We start from the raw sequence: 24,806 nt of genomic DNA, 5'->3' as shown, positions 1-24,806 counted from the left end.
ATAACTTTATATTTGTGTAACCCCTCCCCAATGAAGATCTAAAACATCTTTATCATCCTGGCATCCAGAACCACTGTACATTTTTAAAATAGTAGAGTCATCCTTGTTTTTCTTTCCTTCCTCAAGGATGAGACTTCCTTCCTCATAGTGAGATTTCTTTTCCCATTCTCACTATGGTAGATATAGATGTTGATTTATTTTTATTTTTCCTCTTTGGACCTGAAACTTCCCTTTTGACTTGAGTGCATGTGGCTTTTCTCAATATTAGAATATTTTAAGCTATTGTCCCTCCAAATGCTGTTTCTCTGCCCTGACCCTATTCTTCTATGTTTCCTATTAGGTGACTGTTGGAGTCATTCAATCCATTACACACACACACACACACACACACACACACACACACACACACACATATATATATATATATATATATATATATATATATATATATATATATATATTTGCATCATGGATTAAACCCATTGAGCTACATCTCCAGCCCTTTTATATTTTATTTAGAGACAGGGTCTCACTTAGTTGTTTAGGGTCTCACTAAGTTGATGAGACTAGCTCTGAACTCATGATCTTCCGGCCTCAGCCTCCCCAGTTGCTGGGATTACAGGCGTGCACCACAGGGCCCAGCCATCATCTACATCTTAGAGAACTTTTCATATATATGTATTTCTCACTAATGGAATCATGTTAAAGTCTTTCTATCTCTGTTTTACATCTAGGTGAATTTCTTGTTTTTAGCTTCCAGTTAGCCAATTTTTTCTTCCCTTTATTGAATTTTTATTAGGATTATATTTTTTCCAAGATTCCCAATTAATTCTGTATCATATTCACCAACTCTTGCTTTATGTATGATGCTTCATTATTGCTTATGTTTTAAGGATGTGACTCTTTCATCTTTTATTACTGAGAATTTTCACACTCATAGATAGTTGACTAATAGGATGAGTATTCATGATCTACTTCTTAGACCCAACAACTGTTAACTTTAGCCATAACTGATTTCTCTCTTTCACTTTGTATATGTATTTTTGCTGAAAATTTTGGGTCTGGCTGTGTTGTCTTGTATTTTTCGGTGGGCAGGGGTGCTGGAGCAGGATGCTGGAGATGGAACCCAGCATCTTGCCTAGGCTGGACATACACTCTATCATTAAGCTATGCCCCCAACCCTTGGCTATGTCATTCTGTGGTTTCCACTTTTAATAGTTAACTGTTGCTGATATATGTTTAGAATGGGAGATCAGAGCATGAATGAACTTCACATATCAACTATGACTCTCCAACCTGTTCTATAGAGAGAGAGGACTCTAGGCTAAAATGGTGAGTATTAGTTGAATCTGGGAAGAAAAGAACAATGTTGGGCTGGGGTTGTGGCTCAGTAGTAGAGCACTTGCCTAGCATGTTTGAGGCACTGAATTAATATTCAGCGCCACATAAAAATAAATAAATAAAATTAAGAGATTTTATCCATCTACAACTAAAAAATGTACATGAACAATGTGGTGTTGTTAAACTACTAGAAGTGTCTCAGCTGGTAACTACCAAAAATACTTGTTATATATTTTGTGTAACCACTTGAAATTAAAATGTATGAAATTTCTCTGCATTCTATACCATACTAATGTCTATGTGGTCTTTATGTGTCTTACATGTGTATATATTTTTGTGTATAAACCAGTGCTCAGGGGGAGAGAAGGAAAGGCCAAGAACTGGACTGTAATTCAAAACAAGAGTCCAGGATGGGAGGATGTAGAACACCTAGACTTACATATCCAGCTAGCAGGAGTATTGAATTGGTAAACCCACTTTGGAAAACTGTTTACCAGTGTTCATTAAAGCTATTACACCATCCACTTTCTTAAGTCTCCAGTTTACAAGCAGCAAATTGTGGAACTTCTTAGCCTCCATAACCAAGTAAGCCAATTCCTATAATGCCTGTCTGTCTGTCTCTCTCTCTTTCTATACATATATATGTATAAATATGCCCAAATATATATTACATATAATATATACACACATATACACATATGTGTGTGTGTTTTATCAGAGAGAGAGAGCGAGCGAGCAAATGTGTGTGTGCACATGTGCACATGATCATGATATTGGTTCTGTTTTTTCCTGGAGAACTCTAACTAATACATTTACATAAGGCAGAAGTTTGTTTTATGACTTACAAAATAAATCTGGATGTGGAGAGTCCAGGACTGGCAGGGCCACTCTGGAAAGTATCCAGGAACCTGGCTCTATGAAGTTCTCTTTCCAGCCGTAGCACAACTTTTGTCCTCATGATCCAAGAAGATGGTTTTAGGCCAAGCCATCACATTCACAACCAAGACTACCTGGAGAAATAGGGAACAGAGAAAGATATGCCTCAGCTCTGAATGAAATATCATATCATATTTCTACTTTCAATCTATTAGCCAAAAACTAGTCACACATCCACATCTGGCTAGGAAGTTGGGAAATGTCCCTTTCTAGTGGATCATATTTTTGTCCTAAGTAAAATCAAGTTTCTATTATAAAGGAGGAAATAAAGAAGCTATTGTGATAGCAGTCTTCTGCAGAAGTCAATATACAGGAAAAATTTACAATCATTTTCTCCACAGTACATGTTTTTGTCTATTAATAGAGAGTTGGATTATATTTTTTTTTTAAAGAGAGAGTGAGAGAGGGAGAGAAAGAAAGAGAGAGAATTTTTAATATTTATTTTTTAGTTCTCGGCGGACACAACATCTTTGTTGGTATGTGGTGCTGAGGATCGAACCCGGGCCGCACGCATGCCAGGCGAGCGCGCTACTGCTTGAGCCACATCCCCAACCCTGGATTATATTTTTAAATATTGTTTTTAGTTGTAGATGGACACAATATCTTTATTTATTTATTTTTATGTGGTGCTAAGGATCGAACACAGTGCTTCATACATGCAAGGCAAGCACGCTACTACAGAGCTACAGCCCCAGCCAGAGTTGGATATACTTTTAAAATTCTTTTGTACCTGTCTATATTTGAAAAGGATGCTCATTACTTTTTGCACTTAATCTGAGTCTGTAGAATTGAAGCTAGGTAAACAATTGAGGCAATTATTTTGTTAACAAGTATGAGAAAGTAATTTCTGGTTCTTTATTTTTTTAACATTCATGAATCTTAAAAGCCAACTAATGCAGAGAATTATTCAATTTTTCAATGAATTTTGGAACATTTGTATCACAAAAGACAAGATTGCTCACTCACCTCAGGTGAATGGAGGGATTAAGGATAAAGGGCATATAAGAAAGATTTAATTTTTATTATTTTCCTATCATGTGAAAGCAATTTCACCATCAACTTATATCACTTCTAAAAAAAAAAACATTTTTAAAGAAAAATAAGTGAGCTAATTAAGAATGAAGGCTACCTCATTTCTATTCATCAGAGGAAGAAGAAGGATTGGGGAGATTTAGTGACAGTGAACCTTAAAATCAGCAAAATAATTGTATCCCCCATCTTTTAAAGGTTCATCCAGGGTAAATGTAAATTTGAGATGATGGTAATACTGTTTTGACTATGATGATGATGATGATGATGATGATGATGATGATGATTTTGTGGCGCTGGGGATTGAACATGCCTATCATTTTAAGTAGAACCCATTTGTTCTCCTCATGACTCATAGTTCAATAAATGCCTAAATAAGGAGACTCTTCTCTTCCCTCTTTCCTCAAGTAAACAGTGTTTGGTTAGCAAAAAGCTAGATTTGGTTGTAGTTTGCATTTTAGTAGTGGTTATATATGATTATTCTGTTATGCCTATTCTAAACCCTACTATTGTTTAAGCAAATTTACTTTCAATTCTCCATTGAGTTCACCAAAGACAAGTAATCCTCCTGCAACTGGCAGGGCTGAAGACTAAGCTGCCCTGGGCAATTAAGTGCACCCCCAAGGTTCAGCTGTTCTACTGTAGTTTACATTCATTACAGCCATTTAGCAAGGTTCCACAGCTTACTCCCCTGCTCTGAATGAGGATTTGTGCCCTTCATTAGCTTTCCTGTATCCAGCTAGGATGATGTGGCATATACCACCGTCAGGCTGAGTCACAGCATTATGTGATTAGGCCTGTAAATTTCACCCTTCTGCTACCAGTGGAACCCTCTAGGACTTGGGCTCTGGGAGCAGCTGTGCCAGTCTTTGAAGGAAAAAACTGGAGTGGGTACCAGTAAGGAAGTGTAAACAATCAGGTTGATTAACATGGTTATAAAATTTGAAATTAGGGATTCAGCTCTGAATCCCTACAAATTAACATAACTTTCAGGACCTCAAATTTGGTCTCAGCAAGTATGGCAGCAATATGGTATATCAGTTGACTACTGCTGCATAAACATCCTCAAAAAAAATCTCACCAGCATACAACAATAAGTACTTCTTTAGCTCACATATCTTTGGGCAGTACTCTGGTATGATTTCAGAGGGCTCACTTAACGTGTCTGGGCTTCAACCAATCCAGCCTGGCATACCTTGGGTGACTCAGCTCTGCTCCACATGACTCTCATTCCTCTTCCTGGGACTGACTGGTTAGCCTAGGCATGTTCTTATGGTGATGATAGAAGTGAAATAGCAAGATTTTACATGTGGTATCCAAGCTTCTGCTTATTTCTTATCTGCTGATATCCCATTCCCCAAAACAAATCAAGGTGTGAGGAAGTACCCACCACACTGTGAAGTTACACAGCAAATGACACAAATACAGAAAGGAATGAAGAGAGGACAATCTCTACCAGATGGGACAAAAAGACTTGAAAATACATCCCTGATAAATGATGGAGAAAGGAATGAGCTAATAAATAATTCTTTCATTTAAAAATTACTATTAGAAGACTGTCACCTATATTTAGGATTTAGAAGATCTTGGAATATTACAACTGGAACTGAATTTAGGGACATCTATACTGGTGGTTCTCAGTCTTCCTGAGGTCTGGATTCTTCTTAAACTTATGCATAAACATACATTTTACAGGCATTCTATGGAATTCCTGACAGCCATCTATATGTCCCCTGGAAATCCATAAACCCAGGTTAAGATTGTATTCCAAGAAGCTGGGCATGATGGTGCACACCTGTAATCCCAGTGGCTCAGAAGTCAGAGGCTGGAGAATCGTGGGTTCAAAGTCAGCCTCAGCAACTTATCTAGGCCCTAAGCAACTCAGTGAGATCCTTTCTCTAAATAAAATACAAAAAGGGCTGGGGATGTGGCTCAGTGGTTAAACATCCCTGGGTTAAATCCCTGGTGCCAAAAAAAAAAAAAAAAGAGATTGTATTCCAGGGAAATCTTCTCATTGTTACAGGTGGAGAAACTTGAGTTGCATTATGATTTCTTTAGGCTCAAAGAAATCTTTCAGCTGTTGTAAAAATTATGTTATTGTGTTAATTCAATATTGAATTGAGGTTAATATAAATTATAAGTATAATATAACTGTAAATAGTAATATAAACCAGACTATAATATAAACCACTGCTTAAGAACTTCAGCAGCATTCCTTCACACAAAGCAAAATCCCTGTTACTATGGTCTTCAAGGCCACTCAAGATTTGATCTCTGGCCACCTGCACAAACCCACTTTCATCTCCCTTCTTACATCAGCATCCAGCCAGGCAGGATTCTGTGTTCTTTCTTGCATTTGTCAACTTTGGAGCCTGTAGAGTTTCTGTTCCCTTTGCCTGCGTTGCTCTTTTCTTGCACATTCACATCAATATCTACTTTGTTTCATTTAGGATTCTGTACAATTGAGTACTTGCCTGAAAACCACCTTTAAAATATCATGCCTCAATCATTCTTGATTCATTTATAATGTCAGTCATTTGTTTTATCTCTCCCCCTTACAGTGGATAAAACTGACTGAGCGCAGGGCCTTTTGTTTCCCGTTGTATTCCCAGTACCTAGTAACAAGCCTGAAACATAGCAGGCACTAAAGTAGGTATTAAGTGTGTAAATCAATATGTTACACTAAGATTTAAGATATATATCTGAAGAAAAAAATATATCAGACCAGGTGCATGCCTGTAATTCTAGCAGCTCAGGAGGCTGAGGCTAGATCACAAGTTCAAAGCCAGACTCTGCAACTTAGCAAGACCCTGTCTTAAAATAAAAAGGGCTGCAGGATGTAACTCAGTGGTTAAGTGCCCCTGGGTTAAATCCCTGCTAGCATATATATGTATATGTGTGTATATATATATATATATATATATATATATATATATATATATACACACACACACACACACACACACACACATATATTTATTTTTTCCTGATATATATATATATATATATATATATATATATATATATATATATATGATTACATTCCACAACCAAACTGTAAAAAAAGACTTTACACAGCTCAGACTTGCAGAAGAAAATGGAGCTCTTCTATTAGTTTTCTGGATCAATTCCACTTAAAAATTTTAACGTTTAGGGCTAAGGTTATGGCTCAGTGGTACAGCACTGGCCTAGCACATGTGAGGCACTGGGTTCAATCCTCAGTACCAAATAAATAAATAAATAAATAAAGTTTGAAAATAATTTTAATGTTTATATTAAAGTAAATAATGATAGTTCAAATCAAACTATTGGCCATAACCAATAGATCCTACTAGATATAGGATTTTTCTATTTAGCAACAAATTTGTTGGTACCTTTCATATAAATGTCTCAAATAAAACATTGTAATGAAAACTTGTCACTGATGGATCAAAGGGGATGCTGGTCCCTGTATAGATGGGCACCATATTGCTCAGTTTCTCAGTGTGTGGCTTTCTTCTGTATCACCAATCTAAGATTTGGAGCATCTTATAAAACACTGAGTGGAGATGGCAAGTTGACTGTGAGGAGGATATAAGCTGTCCTTAGCTGTGATTGATGAAGACTCTGATTTTAGAGGTTAACAAAGATTTGCTTTGGGTTTACGTGCCGTTTTCTAAAGTCATTCTGAACTGACAGATAAATGTGCAGCCCTTTCTGCTGGCGCCTTTTATGGGTAGGTACAGCTGGATGAAAATCAGCCACAAAGGAGATCCCGGTGTTATTATTAATGGCGACTTCGTGTAACAGATGTTGTCTACATATTAGGGGAGGCTGCTTAATTTGTCTTTTCCAAACATGAAGCCTCTTAAAACTATTATGTACTAAATATTGTCTAGAAAATTCCATTCTTTTGTAATACAGTCCTCCTTCAGGAAGAGCATCAGTTCAGAATTAATAGAATAAAAGAGAGATTCAAATGAAGAAATGCTATGTCCATTATATTTGTGTTCATCATGATTACGATGAAGAGAGGGATATCCCCCCGCCAAAAAAAAAGGCATTATGGTATTGCCAAGGGAAAATGCATGCATTAAAAACAAAAGTCTCAATGAATAGGTACTGAGCAAGTGATGAGAAATTAGGGTGGAGACGGGGTTTTGCCTCCTGTCATTTGCACACTAGCATCCCCATTGACTTACTGCCTACAAAGAACAGAGTGGATGACAAAGAGTTAGAAATCTTGCACATAATGGTAGGAAAGTGATTTTATCCCACTCACCATCTGGTCAGCTCAGCCTGCTTTAGGTAAAAGATTAGTTGTTTGTTAGGTACATTAAGCCCCAGTTCTCCACACAGCCCAACACACACACACACACACACACACACACACACACACAGAGAGAGAGAGAGAGAGAGAGAGAGAGAGAGAGAGAGTCCTCACCATATTTCTCTACCTTTTCTTCTCTCTAAAAGTATGTATAATTACATTTTTATTTTGGAGCATCTCTGGAGAACTTATCAAGCATACCATCAAATTCATGACTTTCATACTTCAGTAAATAAAGATTTTAATAAGACTATGAAAAGAAGTTTGTGTATGATAGAATTGTACATTGGTATAACCATTTTGGAAAGAAAATTTAGCAATTTTAATAAGAACTAAAAGGCTTCAAACATTGTGCCTGGGAATCTTCACCCCTGGGAATCTAAAATCAATCCCCCCAAAACAAATGCCGAATGTTTTCTCTGATATAAGAAGGCTGATTCATAGTAGGGTAGGTAGAGGGGAGCATGAGAGAATTAGACGAATTCTAGATAGGACAAAAGGGTGGGAGGGGAAGGAAGGGATATGGGGGTAAAAAAATGGTTGAATGAGATGGACATCATTACTAAGTACATCTATGAAGAAATGAATGGTGTGAATATACTTGGTGTACAACCAGAGATACGAAAAATTGTGCCCTACATGTGTAATATGAATTGTAATGCATTCTGCTGTCATATATAACAAATTAGAATAAAAAAATTTTTAAGGAATCATTCAGAATAATAAAAAGTACCTTATAAAAAGGCATTTTTTAAAATAGCAAAAATGGAAGCCAACCCATGTTCTTATATTAGATTATATTTAAATAAATTATTTAAAGTGACCTAACAAATTATTCTTCATCCATTAAAATTATAAATATGAAGACTATGTAATAACATGAAGACATTTATGCTACTTGTTCAATGAAAAAATGTGCAATTGTATATATGTGATGATCTACATCCTTGTAAAATATGAACATGAAAAAAACTACAGGGACATATACCATAAAGATAAATATTTTTGTATAAAGAGATGTACCAGAATGGAAGCCTGGTATATCTGAAGAGTATTTTCCTCAGCAAGCACCAGCTAATATATTTAGAAGCAGTTTCCTACAGATCAAATTACTTCATTTCATGCTTATCGTTCTTGGTAATCTTCCTCCGTCAGCAATATTTTCAAATTACTCATTAGATTATCTGCAAATAAAAGGGTATGTTGGCATCAGTACTCATTTCAACACTGAAAAGAATGTGTTTGTTTCTCCTCTGGATTTAGGGGGCCAAGATGCAGAAGTCCTCCATCCTATTTCCACGTAGCCTTTATATTTCAGAACAGGAGTGATATGGAGCATGAGGCAACAGGTTGTCCTGCGATGTTTCATGTAAATTAATTCTGCAACAAGATAGTTTCAGGGTGTGTTACTGAAGCAAATGTTTATTAAAGACCTTTCACCTTGGAATCCTCCCTAATCCTCATTCTAAATGGAGAAAGTTTGGTTGACTTAAGAAAATATAATAAAGACCTCCAGAACTGCTCCAGTTTTGAGGGTCAGTATATAAACAAGGTCCACAGCTCCCAGGTGTCATCATTGGCTGCTAAGGGGTACCTAGGACATGGGCCAGGGAATATCCGTATGTGGATTTAGAATGGCCCACCTCAGAGTCAAATGTAAACGTCCAAAATGATTTTTCAAAGTTCACTTTTTTGTTGTTGCTGCCACTGACATACTGTTCTGTACCATAAAATACCATACAATAATATAATATAAAATAATTGAGAAGACATTTATTTTATTACAGCCTCCTCCCATCTCCCCAGAGATGAGAAATTACTAGTTTAAAACAACAACAAGAAATCTGTGCCACCAGAAGACTAAGGAGAATATAAAGGTTGTCAGGCAGCGGTGTGTGCGTGTGTGTGTATCTCCTCACTCAGCACAGCCCTTGCTCTGTGCCCAGTTTGGGTCTGGTCTCTGGGTACTTTGAAAACTTCAAGCTCATTCCCCAACCTCAAGGCCCTTAGAACCTGGTGGGGTGACACAATGGTAACCATATATTTCTGGGTCTCTACTGAGTAGGCCCTAGAGAGCAATTGTCTTTTCTGCAGTATCTGCTCCAACTGGGCTACATCAAATCCTGTTTGTCCCTGACATCTTAGGTCCATCACAGAACTTCCTAGGCTGTTGTTGGTTATTAAATTTGGTCCATAGAATCACACTGAAATCTCATTTCCTCTTGATCACAGGGTGGACCTCAGCAGGAATCTTGACTTCATAGAGTTTGGGGATGTGAGGTCACAGAGTGGGAGGAGGGTACTGGGATGAGGAGGGAGGAGAGGATGGTGGCTCTCTCCTTGGCTAGAAGCAACTGGCATTCTCTCTCCCCTGTGGTCCTTGATCTTCTGAAAGTGCCTGGCCATAAGGCCCTCCACAAGTCAAGTCATATACCAGCTCTCCTCCAGGGTACTTGAATACCTTGGGGTGGAGGAGGGAGTCTAGCACCAGCAACATCTCCCAGAGTTCCCTGATATGGAAGAACCAGCTGCTACAAATCACTCGTCACTCCCCCTTCTGTGGGCCCTAATTACAGAGCTCTATGGAAGTCTCCCTTACCCCTGTGTTCAGCCTGGGGTAGGGAGCACTTCTACTCTCCGCAAAGGAGGGATAACCTGATGACATTAACCTTTCTTTTCCCCAAGCCCATTCTTACTTCCCAGAATCCTGCAGAGGCAAAAGAGATGAGGAAAAAGGTAGTCAGCTTGTAGGAGTGTTGACCTATTTCTGCTACCTCTTGAGTGGAGCAGGTGGAAGTTTCTGGCTAGTTGTTAACTGTTTTCTTTAAAATTGAAATAGTGGTCCCCAACCTTGGTGGTTCAATAGAATCACTTTGGGGAGACTTTGAAAATGAGCAATCCTCGACCTGCCAACCACACACCAGTGATATCAGAATCTCTGTGGTTGTACCTAATAGGTTGAGTAATTTTTCAGAGGTGGTCTGAATATGCAGAAGAATCCAGAAGAGCCACAGTATGAATATTGAGAATAGAGATTCTCAACCTTGGCTGCACATTGGATTAACTAGAGGGCTTTAAAAAATACAAATGTTGGGTCCCCACCACAGATGGTGTCATTGACTCTGCTCTGGGATTTTCTGAAAGCACCTGAACTGCTTATGGGAGCTTCTGTCCCCTGAGCTGGCCTCACAGGATCCCTCAGAGGAAGCTCTGGAGAAGTGGATGTTTCAGGCCACATGGGTACACAGACAAGTTGCTCCTTAGTCACTCTGTCCAATGTCCACCTTGGTCTCTCTCCTAACACGAACTACTCCAATAATTGTCCCTTTACTTCAACCCACTGCTCACCCTACTGCATCAAGCATACACTGGCCTGAAAAATAAATCTTCAAACTACATGGTTAGGCTTTTGGCTCATCATAATAAAGAAAATTGAAAATATAGACTGTACTAATGGCAGACATGTTGTATCCTTGATCTACATTCTGCATGGTAGGAGCACAGGAAGCCTGTCTCAGAGGATTATGGCTGTGGACACTCCACAAACAGTAATAGATGGTATGAACTATAGTCTGAGTTTTCCAATATTATATTCCCCTTTTCACCTCACTCTAAAATGAACCCATTGAATAACATTTCTGGAGGTTTCTGGTTACAAATTATTTTTAAAAATCTATTTTCTTTATAATAGAAAGAAAATAGGAGCTGAATGGAAATCAAGCTTGTGAATGCCTTCCATCTTTCCTTTTCTACTTTTATATACATTTTGTTCAATTTCCAAGCTTTGCCTTCATCCAAAACCTGCTTCTTCTTGAAGTCACTGCTAACATTTCCTGTTAGGAATTCCTGTTGCTAATAGACTCAGAACCACAAAAAGTTTATATGCATATTTTGTATGCATATGTACATGTTTTTATACATACATAAAACAGAATGTTGAATAGGAACTTTGTTGGTGCCCTAAAATTAGTGGCCAGGGAAAACAGATTCTACCTCTCAGGCTAGGCTGCCATCAGAAGCGCAGACAAAAGTTGGAGACCTCAGCAAGACTTTTGCTGGAAAATCTGTAGATGGGAAGTCTGACAGTGGTGAAGTGACTTTCTCTGTAGACTCATCTGGTCTGGACCTAAAGTCGTCCCATCTCAGGGAATGTGAGAAAGTGGTCTGGGAGAGTGGCAATCCCAGAACTTCTCCAAGACAGGCAGTGGGGGAAAAGTGAAAGTCAATAGGTGTGGAATCTTTGTGGTTAAAAACACTGCCAGAATCTTCCCAGGGAAAAACTCCTCTTGACCCAGAGAATCATGAAGAACAGAATTAAAAGTTACTCAAACTATAAATGGGTGAGAAAAACAAGAGTTGCTGGGTGCAGTGGTACACGCCTGTAATTCCAGTGGCTTGGGAGGCTGAGGCAGGAGGATCACAAGTTCAAAATCAGCCTCAGCAAGTTATAGAGGCCCTAAGCAACTTAGTGAGGTCCTCTCTCAAAATAAAACATAAAAAATGGTCTGGAATTGTAGCCCAGTGGTTAAGTGCCTCTAGGTTCAATCCCTGGTACCCAAACAAAACAAAACAAAACAAAAACAAAACCCAAACAGGAGTAACTTAAACTTCCGAGAAAGTGTCAGGAAGACAGAATTCCCATCCATATAGTACCCAAGTGCAACCAAAGGATATCGGGGGGTGGGGGTGGGGAGCACAGACCACATTCCAGAGAAGGTACTAGGGATTGTCACAAAGGCCATCTCACTTATTCCTCACATCAATTCTTTTAGGATAAATATTGTTATTCCTGTTTCTACAGTTGAAAAAGATGAGGCTCAGAAAAAAGTAATTTCTAAAGATAGATTTGGAATTTGCATAAGGATAGACTCTATCCATCTACAGCCTTTTTCAATTCCCAATTTTCCTTCAGGGGTCTCAAAATGACTCCTTTCTTTTCATCTTAAAGTTCCGGGTAATGTCCTTATTCACAGGAGTTCCCATCACTGTCCAGGTGAACAGGGGAGACTGGTAGCAGATATGCCCTAAATTTCCTAGCAGTGGTCACTGTGATGGAGAGGGGCACATTGTCTACACTGAGGTCTTGGAGAGGAACTGTGGTGGGCCAGAAATAAATGACGCAGGTGAAGGAGAAGATGTGGGAGGTGGACAAATACATCCATTTCATTATGTATTCTGCCATGCTGCTGCCATTTAAAAAGCAAAGTTTGTTATAAAAATTGTCAAGAATTCAAAAGAGTATACAACAACCCCCATATGCCCATCACTCAGTTCTCACAGTTACCTAGATGTTGCCACATTTGCTTCACCTATCCCTTTTTTTTTGTTTAGTTATACATGGCAGTAGAATGCTTTTTGGCAAATTATACAAATGTAGAGTATAAGTTATTCTGTTTAGGATCCCCTTTTTGTGGTTGTACATGATACCCTGGTGATGTATTCAAATATAAGGCTAGTAAAGTTATGTCCAATTAAGTCTACAGTCCTTTGTATTCCCCTTCCCACCTTCCCTTCATCCCCCTTTGTCTAATCCAATGGATTTCTGTTCTTCCCCTCCCCACCTTCCCTTGTTTTGGGTTAGTATCCACATATTGGAGAGAACATTTGGCCTTTGGTTTTTTGGATTGACTTATTTCATTTACCATGATATTCTCCAGTTCCATCCATTTACTGGCAAATGACATTATTTCATTTTTCTTTATGGCTGAGTAATATTCAATTGTGTCATGTTCAACATCTCTAGCTATTAGAGAACTGCAAATTAAAACTACACTGAGATTCCATCTCACTCCAATCAGAATGGCAATTATAAAGAATACAAATGACAATAAATGTTGGCGAGGATGTGGGGAGAAAGGTGCACTCATATATTGTTGGTGGGACTGCAAATTGGTGCAAACACTATGGAAAGTAATAAGGAGATTTCTTAGAAAACTTAGAATGGAACCACCATTTGACCCAGTTATCCCATTCCTCAGAACGTACCCAAAGGACTTAAACAAATGCATACTACAAGTGATGCAGCCACATCAATGTTTATAGCAGCTCAACACACAATAGCCAAGCTATGGAATCAACCTAGGTCTCCCTCAACTGACGAATGGATAAAGAAAATGTGATGTATATACCTATCCATTTTTATAACCATTTTTGTGTTGAAGTATTTTAAAGCAAATCCTAGGCATGTGGTTTCACTCCTCTGTGTTATAATAAGTATACATCTCTAAAAACACACAGATGTTTTATTACATAGTTATAATACCATCATCACATCTGCAAGAAAATCACTGTTTACCGTAACTGAGACTCAGGTGAGGAAATGGAGGCATTGAGGGTATAAAATGGAAGGAAATATTGTTCTCTAGTCCATGCTGGTACAGCATCAGCACCTGAGAATGAGCACCTCCTAAAGGTTTGCCCCCTAAAGCGCCTTGCCTGCCTCACTGCAAGACCAGCTGTTATTTAATACTCAGCCCAGAACCATATTTCCCCTATTGTTTTCAAGTTCTATTTTTACGAATGGTTTGTTTAAACTGAGATTGGAACAGTCATGCTTTCCTTTGTTACCATATAATTGTGACTTTTGTTTAGGAAACATTTCACTCCTTTCTCTTCCCAGATCTTGCTTTGTTGTAGATACTGGGTCACACTCTGCATTTGTCTATTTATTTCTCTATAAAGAGTGAGGTATGTGGCAAATAGGAAGACATTCAACTTCCCATCTATTTTACAGATAATATTTGTTTCACCTATTTTTTAAATTTATGGATATAAAATTGCCCACAATGTTGTCTTGGAACTCATGTTCTCTGAATCTGTAATTATAACCCTTTTCTCTTCTGTAACAGACATTTTCTTAGTTTCTTGATCATGATTTGGTTTTATTAATATTTTGAAGAATTTCAAAATGAAATTCAATGGAGTTTTGCTTTTTTAAAAATTATTTTCATCATTTCTTTCCCTTTGCTTTTCTACTCAGGTATCCACAATATGTGCAGGGTTTGATAGGGACAGGTCATCTCTGTTCCATGTGGTATCAGCTGGTAAGGTACAATTGAGTGCAGGAGGATTGCTCTTAGATGACGTATTTCACATGATTGGTAGCTTGGTCCTGGTTATTAACTAGGAGTGCACAGGAGCTGTGGGTCAGCTCTACATAGGCTGCTTGGGCTTCTTCACAATATGGTTCCATGAGCAACCTCTTTGAGATTACAAAGCAGAAGTGTGTGTTATTTTATTTCTATGATATCCCTTAAACTACCTCTAGTGGTTCAGTAGTTCTTCTGGGTTCAACAGAACTCACTCTCTCTCTCTCTCTCTCTAATATATATATATATATATATATATATATATATATATATATATATATATATATCTCCCTACTTGATAGGAAGAATGTCAAGATCACACTGTAGCAAAAATACACAAGAAGAGAGATCCTGGGGCCATGTATAGAAAATAAAATGAGTTGCTGATTGCTTCTGATCTTTTTCTGCTTTCCAGTACTACTGTGACTTTATAGTAAAAAAGGGTTTGTTATTTCTGGGGATGGGAACATGTATTCATCAATAGTAGTTCAGTGTTATTTGCTCTTATAAGAATTATTCAAGGAACATATAATCATTATGAAGGTAAATTAACAAGCTGTTAGGTGATAGTTTGGGGGCTTGGCTCTTCAGACCTTGCTTCCTTAAAGCACTGTGGATTGGCATTCTCAATGATTAATGGAGTCTCTTCTGTGGTAGACATATGGGTTTTCTTTCCAATGACTATCACCACCTGGTTTCTTTTTGGAGTTTTATTCTCCTTTCTAGTTTAAGAGAGGAAAATGAGAGGGAGACCTGGAATTTAGAGATCCCTGATTGTCTTTCTGCCATGAGTAACCAGAAACAGTTTGAGCATGTGCAGCATATGCAGCTACGCAGAAAGAAATGGTAACTGTGTTTGTCCATAGGAAATAGGGGGTCATTGACCTTCATTCTCATGACCATAAGTTATTTTTTGTGTCCCTCCCCCAGGCCTATTTTCCACCCTGCTCTGCTCTGCTCTGCTCTGTGCCCTGGGAGTCTAACCCCTCTGTGTTACATATTCTGAGCTCCTGTGCCCACCGGCCTCTAATAGGAAGTGAGAAAACAATAAGAGAAAGAGGCTGGGGTGTTTATTTCCCTCTTATAACATCTCCCATCTCAAAAATTGGAAATCCACATGCAACAAAATGAAATTAAATTCCTGTCTCTCACCATGCACAAAACTCAACTCAAAGTGGATCAACGACCTAGGAATTAAACAAGAGACTCTGCATCTAATAGAAGAAAAAGTAGGCCCTAATCTTCATCATGTGGGATTAGGCCCCAACTTCCTTAATAAGACTCCTATAGCACAAGAATTAAAACCAATAATCAATAAATGGGATGAACTCAAACCAAAAAGTTTCTTCTTAGCAAAAGAAACAATCTGTGAGGTGAACAGAGAGCCTACTTCCTGGGAGCCAATTTTTACTTCTCACACATCAGATACAGCACTAATCTCTAGGGTATATAAAGAACTAAAAAAGTTAAGCACCAAAAAAAAAAAAAACAAATAAACCAATCAACAAACGTGCCAAGGACCCAAACAGACACTTCTCAGAAGAGGATATACAATCAATCAACAAATATATGAAAAAATGCTCATCATCTCCAGCAATTAGAGAAATGCAAATCAAAACTACTCTAAGATATCATCTCACTCAAGTCAGAATGGCAGCTATTATGAAGACAAACAACAATAAGTGTTGTCGAGGATGTGGGGGAAAAGGTACAAACATTGTTGGTGGCGCTGCAAATTGGTGCAGCCAATATGGAAAGCAGTATGGAGATTCCTTGGAAATCTGGTAATGGAACCACCATTTGACCCAACTATCCCACTCCTCGGTCTATACCCAAAGGACTTAAAATCAGCATACTACAGGGTCACAGCCACATCAATGTTTATAGCAGCACAATTCACAATAGCTAATCTGTGGAGCCAAACTAGATGCCCTTCAGTAGATAATTGGATAAATAAAAATGTGGCATGTATACACAATGGAATTTTACTCAGCAATAAAATAGAATAAAATCATGGCATTTGCAGGTAAATGGATGGCATTGGGGAAGATAATGCTAAGTGAAGTTAGCCAATCCCAAAAATACAAATGCCGAAAGTTATCTCTGATATAAGGAGGCTGATTCATAGTGGGGTAGGGAGGGGGAGCATGGGAGGAATAGAGGAACTCTAGATAGGGCAGAGGGGTGGGAGGGTAAAGTAGGGGGCAGGAGGTTAGCAAGGATGGTGGAATGTGATAGACATCATTATCCAAAGTACATGTATGAAGACACAAATTGGTGTCAACATACTTTATATACAACCAGAGATTTGAAAAATTGTGCTGTATATGTGCAATAAGAATTGCAAAAGTAATGCAAAAAAAAAATCCCCCATCTCTAGTTAAAGAGAAAATCCCACAAAGAAAAAATAGGATATTTAACACTTTTTAGAAATTAACACAATAAAATCCTATATATCCTTAAATTTTCTCAAATATTTTTTAAAATCTGCAGTTTAATAAAGTTTGTACCATTATTAAATAAAGACTTTATCTTGGACTAGAATCCTTTTAAGCCTGAACTTATACATATCTTATGCTCTTAACTTTTTTAACTGAATTTTTTAAATATGAAGTGAGACACATGGAAATTTACTTTTTAATCTTAACTGACACTAGGCGAAAGGTTGCAAAAACTGCAAACTATTACAGTGTCAAGTTTTTAATAATTCATATTTGGCAAAACACAAAATAATGTATCTTCAGTGAACTATATATTGGCATTTGCTGATATGAAAACAATAATGATAATATTTCTGTAAACAACTGTTTCTCTAACTGCATTTCTGAATATTTCTTAATATACACACCTAGAAGAGGAACTTCTGGGTCAAAGGATATAATGTTTTCCTGCTGTTAGTGCACACCACCAAATCCTTTTCCAGGATGTACCAATTTATACTCCCACTAGCCATAAGGAAAGTTCCATTCTCAACAACAGCTTCTATAGCATCACAAATTTTCAATCTTTACTAATTTTATCAGCAAAATGGTATCTTATTGCTGTTTTAACTAAAATTTCATTAGATGAAATTTCAAGATGAGAGTAAACTTTTTACACAAATTTGTCATTTATTTTTATTTTGCTAAGTTACCTATTTTTTTCTTTATGTGTCTGAAGGAATCCTAGTGCACAAATTCTCTATAATTTAAAGTCATCATATTTGCAGCCAGAAATGTTCACTTCTTTCATTTTCTTTTTAGTAATTTTAATGTTTTAAGCACAGATGATTATTTTCATTTTACACTTACAAAGTTTTTCCTCTCCTAGAAATCAGTTCTCAAATTTTTTCCAAATATTTTACATATTATCCTAAATTCACCAGAAATGTAAAAGAGATTCTATGCTTTTTTGCTCAAATACCTTGCCAACTTTCTCAAAGCATTTAATAAACTGTTCACCTTTTACCTACTGACTTATGATGCTTCCCTTTTCCAGTGTTGCTTTCATGTATAATTTACAGTCTCTTTGGAGGCTTTCTATTCTGCCACATTATTTTTTTTTTGTTTTGCTTTTGCTTTTCTTTTTGTTTTCTTTGGGGGGTTACTGGGAATTGAACACAGGGGTGCATCACTACTGAACTACATTCCCATCCTTTGTTTTTGTTTTTGTTTGTTTGTTAATTTTGAGACAGGTTCTCACTAAATTGCTCAGGCTGAGCTGGAAATTCCAATCCTCTTGCCTCAGCCTCCTGAGTCACTGAGGTTACAGGCTTGTGCTTTTGCATTTTAAATACTATTGCTAGAGGCATGCTTATACATTCTATTTTATATTGTCATTAACTTGACAATACCTGCAAGCCTTTTTATCTTTTTCAGATGAAATTCAGAATCATTTTTCTCAAAGTCCTCAAAAACAAAACATAAACTCTCTTAAATAAATTTATCTAATTTCAGGGGAATTGGATCCCATTACCCAGTTCTGCCATCCTTGCCAGAAACACAAGTCTTCAAGTTACTCAAGATTTGTTTTTTATTGTATTTATTATTAAGATTATATTTATTTTTAAATCTAAGTGTGCTAATCCTATTGCCTGCAATATTTTCAAATTAGGTGTTATATGAATAGTCTTCAAGATCTCAAAAGGACCAGATGATTTATTTTCCTGGATGGCATACATATGCTTCCATATTAATTTCAACTATACCACCTCTAATTGCCTTTTTAAGTTTTTATCTCTATAGGCAAGATGTAGTGAAGAAATAAATTCAACACCAGAAGAAAAATTACATGGATATTTCAGATGAAAGAGAAAGAAAGGATAATGCTGCCTGTTTGAACTGGATTATTGATAGGAGACTTAACTTTTCCTAAGTAATATATCTATTTATAACAAACTACTTAGAGGGGAAGGGGAAATACATTATTATATCGGTTACATGTATAAATATGTAACAACAAATCCTACCATTCTGTATAATTATATGCATCAATAAAAATGTGGAAAAATTACAATAAAACAAAGTACTTAACTTTGTTATTCTAATTCAATATGAATATATCTACACAGAATACAAAAAGTTAAATATTCAAAGTGTTTATTGAACATAGCTTGTCACCTGGTGTCTTGGGTTCCTGGAAATAATTTCTATGTCAAAGAGTTTCCAATGCATTTGGGTTTTGTCTTATTTGGGCTAGAAAATTTAAGTCCATCTGTCTCTCAGATTAAAGTCACTGAAGAATATATTTTTTCCATGAAGAAAGTATCCACATGAAACTATAACATTATATGTATATGATTGCTATTATTATATTGCATTAATAATCCCAAAACTGAATTTGTTTCAGGATAACTAATTTTCTCTCAGATTTGGACTTCATATTAGTGATTTCTTCATCTCATTCTTAGAAAACTGCAGACATATGACTTGTTAATACTGAACATATAAATGTCATCATTGCTTTATTTGTAGAATAGGTGCATTCTAAAATTTGAAAAACTAGTCTTCTCAAACATCTTTTAACTCTGGAAAATATGATAATGGTTCTTTATATCAGAAAGGTTTTGTTATCCTTACCTAGGAAAAAAATGTTTTCCAAATAAAGAACACTTTGCTAAAAGTTAAGTGAAAATTTAAAAAAAATAATTCAATAGATGTGATATATAAGAAAAGTGTTTTATAGATATTCGTTTTCAATCCCAAATATTTATATGTTTGCATACTTTGATAAATATTGGGCTTACTGAATACAAATCTGCGCTTGATTTTTTTCACCTGGAGTCTCAGCAAATTGAACCATTATCCCAATTAAGTACTTGATTATGGCTAGCAGTTTTTGAAGTTTTTCGACGTCTTAAGTTCCACTTCAGACACATTGTGATCAACCTCTGAGTCAACTCACCCACACCCCTGCAACAAATGCTTTTTGAAGGATGCTCACAGGGCTTTGATCACATCTCTGCTTCGGAGAGCACTGAGCATCAAGCCATCTGACCTAAGCTCTGGAGAGCTGGACATCTCATTGCTGGATAGGTAGAAGTTCAATGATGTATTTCTCATCATAGACTAAGTAATTCTTATGAAAAATCTTAAAGAGGCTCAGCCACATGGGGCTTCTTCGGAAAGCTTGCCAGGCAGCTCTCCAATAAGACTGAAATTCCAAATCATCTTTCAGCATTTGTCATATTGATTAATACCATTTTGAGAATTCACCTTGACAAAATTCTACCCATGAACAGTAATTTTTCTTTCACTGCACCTTCAACCTACAACCCTGGAATAATCTTTTTTGTTTTTTAGAGTAACCCCCTCTAGTAACCTTCTCCTTTTCCAGTTGATAGCAATTTTTTGATGGTTGGATAATTTTTAAAAGTACATTTCATAGATAAAAGGGAAAAGTATAGATGCTATCTTAAGGTCAATAAACACATCATCTTTCTATTATCATAATCTTCAAGAATATGATATGGCAGATCTCTGTTTTACTCTGCATAAATTTTTTAGAAGAAACCAGAAATACCAAATATCCAAAGAGATAAAAATGAGAAAGTTTCCTATAATTTTAGGAACCTTGAAGATAAAAAGGAATATAGAACTAGAGTCCTCTTCAAGGACTACAAATACCCTGACCTTATAACTACAAGTTAACAAAAACATATCTCCTTGGACTTTGGCCCACTCAGTCCACTGTGATTGTCAAAACGAGTAAATATTTGTGCTATTTCTATGTGTCAGGCATGTATGTAATATTCTATTATTATGTAATATAATAATACATAATATAATATGCATAATGTTATATGCTATTGTTACGTCCATCTGTAGATAAGGTAAAGCTATTAGCTGTAAGAAGAGATGGCTGGAATATGAACCCAGGGTGGATTCTGAACCTTCTATCTTCATTACTGATTATAGCTATCTCACTTTCTGTCCTTGAGTTTCAGACAAGAATTAATCTGAATCTCCTTTTTCTCTACCCTCGTTCCTCAATTACTCATCAAGTCCATTGATTCTAACCTTGCTTTCAAAATTGCCCAGGTTTTACTCTCAAGTCTCCATCCTCTCCATGGCTGAGCTCATACTGGCTCACATCTTCTGTCTCCTGCATAACACCAGCTGCTTCCCTGCCCCAGTCTCCCACTCCACCCTATTTAACCCTCGGCATTGGCTCCAAGCAAGAACATTGTCAGTTCAGGTGCCACTTTCCAAAAACAGCTATGTGACCACACTGCTCCCCACTATTAGCAGGTAAAGTTTCAAACCTTGAGAATGCTAAAAAAGTTCTTGGTGTTTAGGTTTCATCTCACCTTCCCAGATCAGTCTCCTTCCTGATATTCCTTCCCACAAGCCCTATGGCCCAGTAATCTGGAATTACCAATAATTACCCATACAATCCAAAGACTTTCCTGCCTTTATGCCTTTGCTCAAATTTTCCCTCTATTTGAATGTCCTTCCCCTCTACCCTACCTCTGAACCCCATTTACTGCTAAAACCAACACTTTCTCCAAGACTTATTCTTAAGTGTCATCTCTTTTGCAAGGCGGTTTTTTGTTTGTTTTTTTTTTTTTGACTCCTGGAGATGAAAGTATTTTCTCTCATAGGACTATTTCTATAGATCTATTTATAGTTCATTCAGATAGATCTTTTATTCACAGTTCAGAAGTATAAACTGCTCTGAAGCCAAAACATTTTTGTACTTTTAATGCAAAGCTTTTTAGTGACCTAATCTAATTTGAACACACAGGAGACTATTCGTAATTAGTGGGGATATTCATGCTTCAATTTATAAATCAAAATTGGGTTTGATTACCACACGCAGCCCTAGATCTCAGTAGGGAGTTAATGTCAAATGGTATATGTAGCAAATTGCCTTCAATTCTGAATTCCATGGCACATTTGGCCTCAAGGCTTCCAGATGAGGGATTGAGATCCTATACCTAGCACTCAACACAAAATTTAGTATTAAAATTGTCATCGTCCATCTCACCAATAATCCAAAGGCAGAAATTATGACATTTTCATCCAGTGCCCAGTATTTGTTGGTACATGCTAGAAGACTTTACCCCAGGGATCTCCCCTGGGTTCCACTCATGTTTGATTTTCTTCTGCTCACTTAAGCACAGTCTATGTCATGCAGCCTGTGTTTACTGGGCCTGTATTCCAGGCCAAATTCAGGTTTGCCAAGAATGGGCTTTCTCTATTGCTGGCCCCTGTGCCAAAGCTGCAATATGGTTCTTTCCTTTGTCCTCCACAAGCCACCTGGAGAGATGGAGGCTTCTTTCTCCACATATGGTATCATACAGTGAGTCCTTCAGGTTTGTTGGGTAATGTCCTTGGTCTCTAAATGCTCAATACCCAGACATTTCTCCAGTCTCCCAAATATACCAGTAACTTTAATTCTCTTCTCCACCTACTGTGCTCATGAAGGGGAACCCTCTGGCTGGAGCTTCCAGCTGGGCTGTAGCAGCATCTCTGCCACTAGGGATTTTCTCCTTATTATATCCAACCTCCTGTGTCCCTGATCTGCTTTGAACATCCAGTCTTAAGTTCCAGTTAAGCCCCTCCCCACCCTTTTTTTTTTTTTTTTTTTTTGTTCACCCACCGTGTAGAGAAGCTGCCTGTCTGTTTTCTTGGTTTCATGCCACAGAGCCACCAGGAATGTAGCTATTCCACCATCTTGGATCTCCTGAAATTTCTTAATCTGATAACTACCACTAGGAAAAGTAGCTTTGTTCTTAGGAAATAAACACTGAAATATCTTGAGGTAAAAAAGGGTATAATATCTGCAACTCAAATTATTCAAAAACTGAAAGTGAAAGAGGATGATAAAGAAAGAAGTAAATGTTTTAAAATGGAGGGACTAGAGATATAGCTCAGTGGTAGAACTCTATGCATGCTTTACATGTATGAGGCTTGTATGAGGTATGCGCGCGCGCACACACCACACACACACACACACACACACACACAGAAAGACACACCAGAAAAGAAATAAAAAGAAATGGTAATATGGTTATATGAAAGTTCTTTGTGTAATTTTTATAATTTTTCTGTAACCTTCAAATTATATCAGAATTAGAAAGTATCCCAAATATTTTAGACTCTAGCTTCACCTAAAGCTAACAAATTGTTTTTACTCTTTAAAACAATATCATCCTTTTGTACATAATGATGCCACTTCCTCAGTCAAGGTCACTTAAGTTCTAGTGTCAATTACCTCTTTCTTTGCAGCGGGTATGCTGGGGATTGAACCTGCAAAGCAAACACTCTACCACTAAGCTATACCTCCATACCCCAAATTATCTCTTTTTAACTTTGTGTCCATCTTTAAGCTTTTAAAACATTTCTGACTAACTATTCTGTAAAATCTTAATTTCCTGTGGGTTCCACAATACAACTCTCTCCTATTTTTACCCTACTTTTCCTCACTTTGCTGGTATGTTAACTGACTCTTCATCAGGTGGTCATTCCCCAAGATTCATCTTCATTTTTTTTTCCTTTCCATTCACCATCATCTCCCTACCATCTCATCCATTTCCTCTGCTTTCTCTCAAGTAAATCCAGTCTTGGCTCACTCCTGAGTTCTAATACTATGTAAGACTATGTTATCAATAATGTAACAGCTTCCCATGAATGTTCCCAACTTTACCAAAATTGAGTTATGATCTCTCCCTTCAAACCAATTCCTCCTGAAGTCCATATCTCAATCACTAAAATTCCTAACCATTTATTCTAGCCTGGAATTGCAATGTTAACTTAACTCCTGTCTTTTCCTTCCTCACTGTGCCACCCATCCTCTCCTCCAATGTTGGCCTTTAACAGGGCTGGACCTGGCTGGCAAGAGACCTGCAGGTGTGGCTAGTATGAATGACAATTATACATTCTCTTACTGGATTCTAGCCCAAACATGAGAACCAAAGTCCTTGCTGACCCAGGGTCAGACCATCTTCCGGTCCCTCACACCCACTTACCCCATTCTTCCTATGCTTGGGGTCTCACTGGATGTCAAGCATATGGTGTTGTCTCATTTTTCCTCTTAATATGCTGTTCTCTCTACCTTTCCCTAGTCTTCCTCCACCTGATGATCCAACTTACCTCTCAAGGCCCAATTTAAATATCACTTCCACTTTAAAGTCTTTCCTTACTATTCCTGCCAGATTTAACTGAATCAGATTTAACTGAATCAGATCTGTGCCCCCACTTAATTTAAACCCTTGTTTTAGTGCTATCTGAAAACTAAAGAATAGCCCAGTTGCTGAAAGACTAAACAGAAACTTCTCAAAAAAAGGAAAAAGAAAAAAAGAAAAAGAAACACAAATGGCCAATAAATATATTAAAAATTTTTCAACATCTCTAGTAATCAGAAAAATGCAAATCGAATCTACACTAAGATTTCATCTCATTGTAGTCAGAATGGCAATAATAAAAAAATAAATGCTGGAAAGGTTGTGGGAATAAAAAAACACTTGTACATTGTTAGTTGGACTGAAGATTAGCACAACCACTCTAGAAAGCAGTATGGAGATTCCTCAAAAACCTAGGGATGGAACCACCATATGACCCACATATCTCACTTCCTGGCATTTTACCCAAAGAAAATAAAGGGAAAAGGGAGGAAAGGAT

The sequence above is a fragment of the Spermophilus citellus genome, assembly GCF_964194105.1.
Source record: "Spermophilus citellus genome assembly, chromosome: 4".
In the NCBI taxonomy this organism is placed as follows: domain Eukaryota; kingdom Metazoa; phylum Chordata; class Mammalia; order Rodentia; family Sciuridae; genus Spermophilus; species Spermophilus citellus.
The sequence above is the reverse complement of the archived record's forward strand: the minus strand, read 5'-3'. Positions refer to the sequence as shown.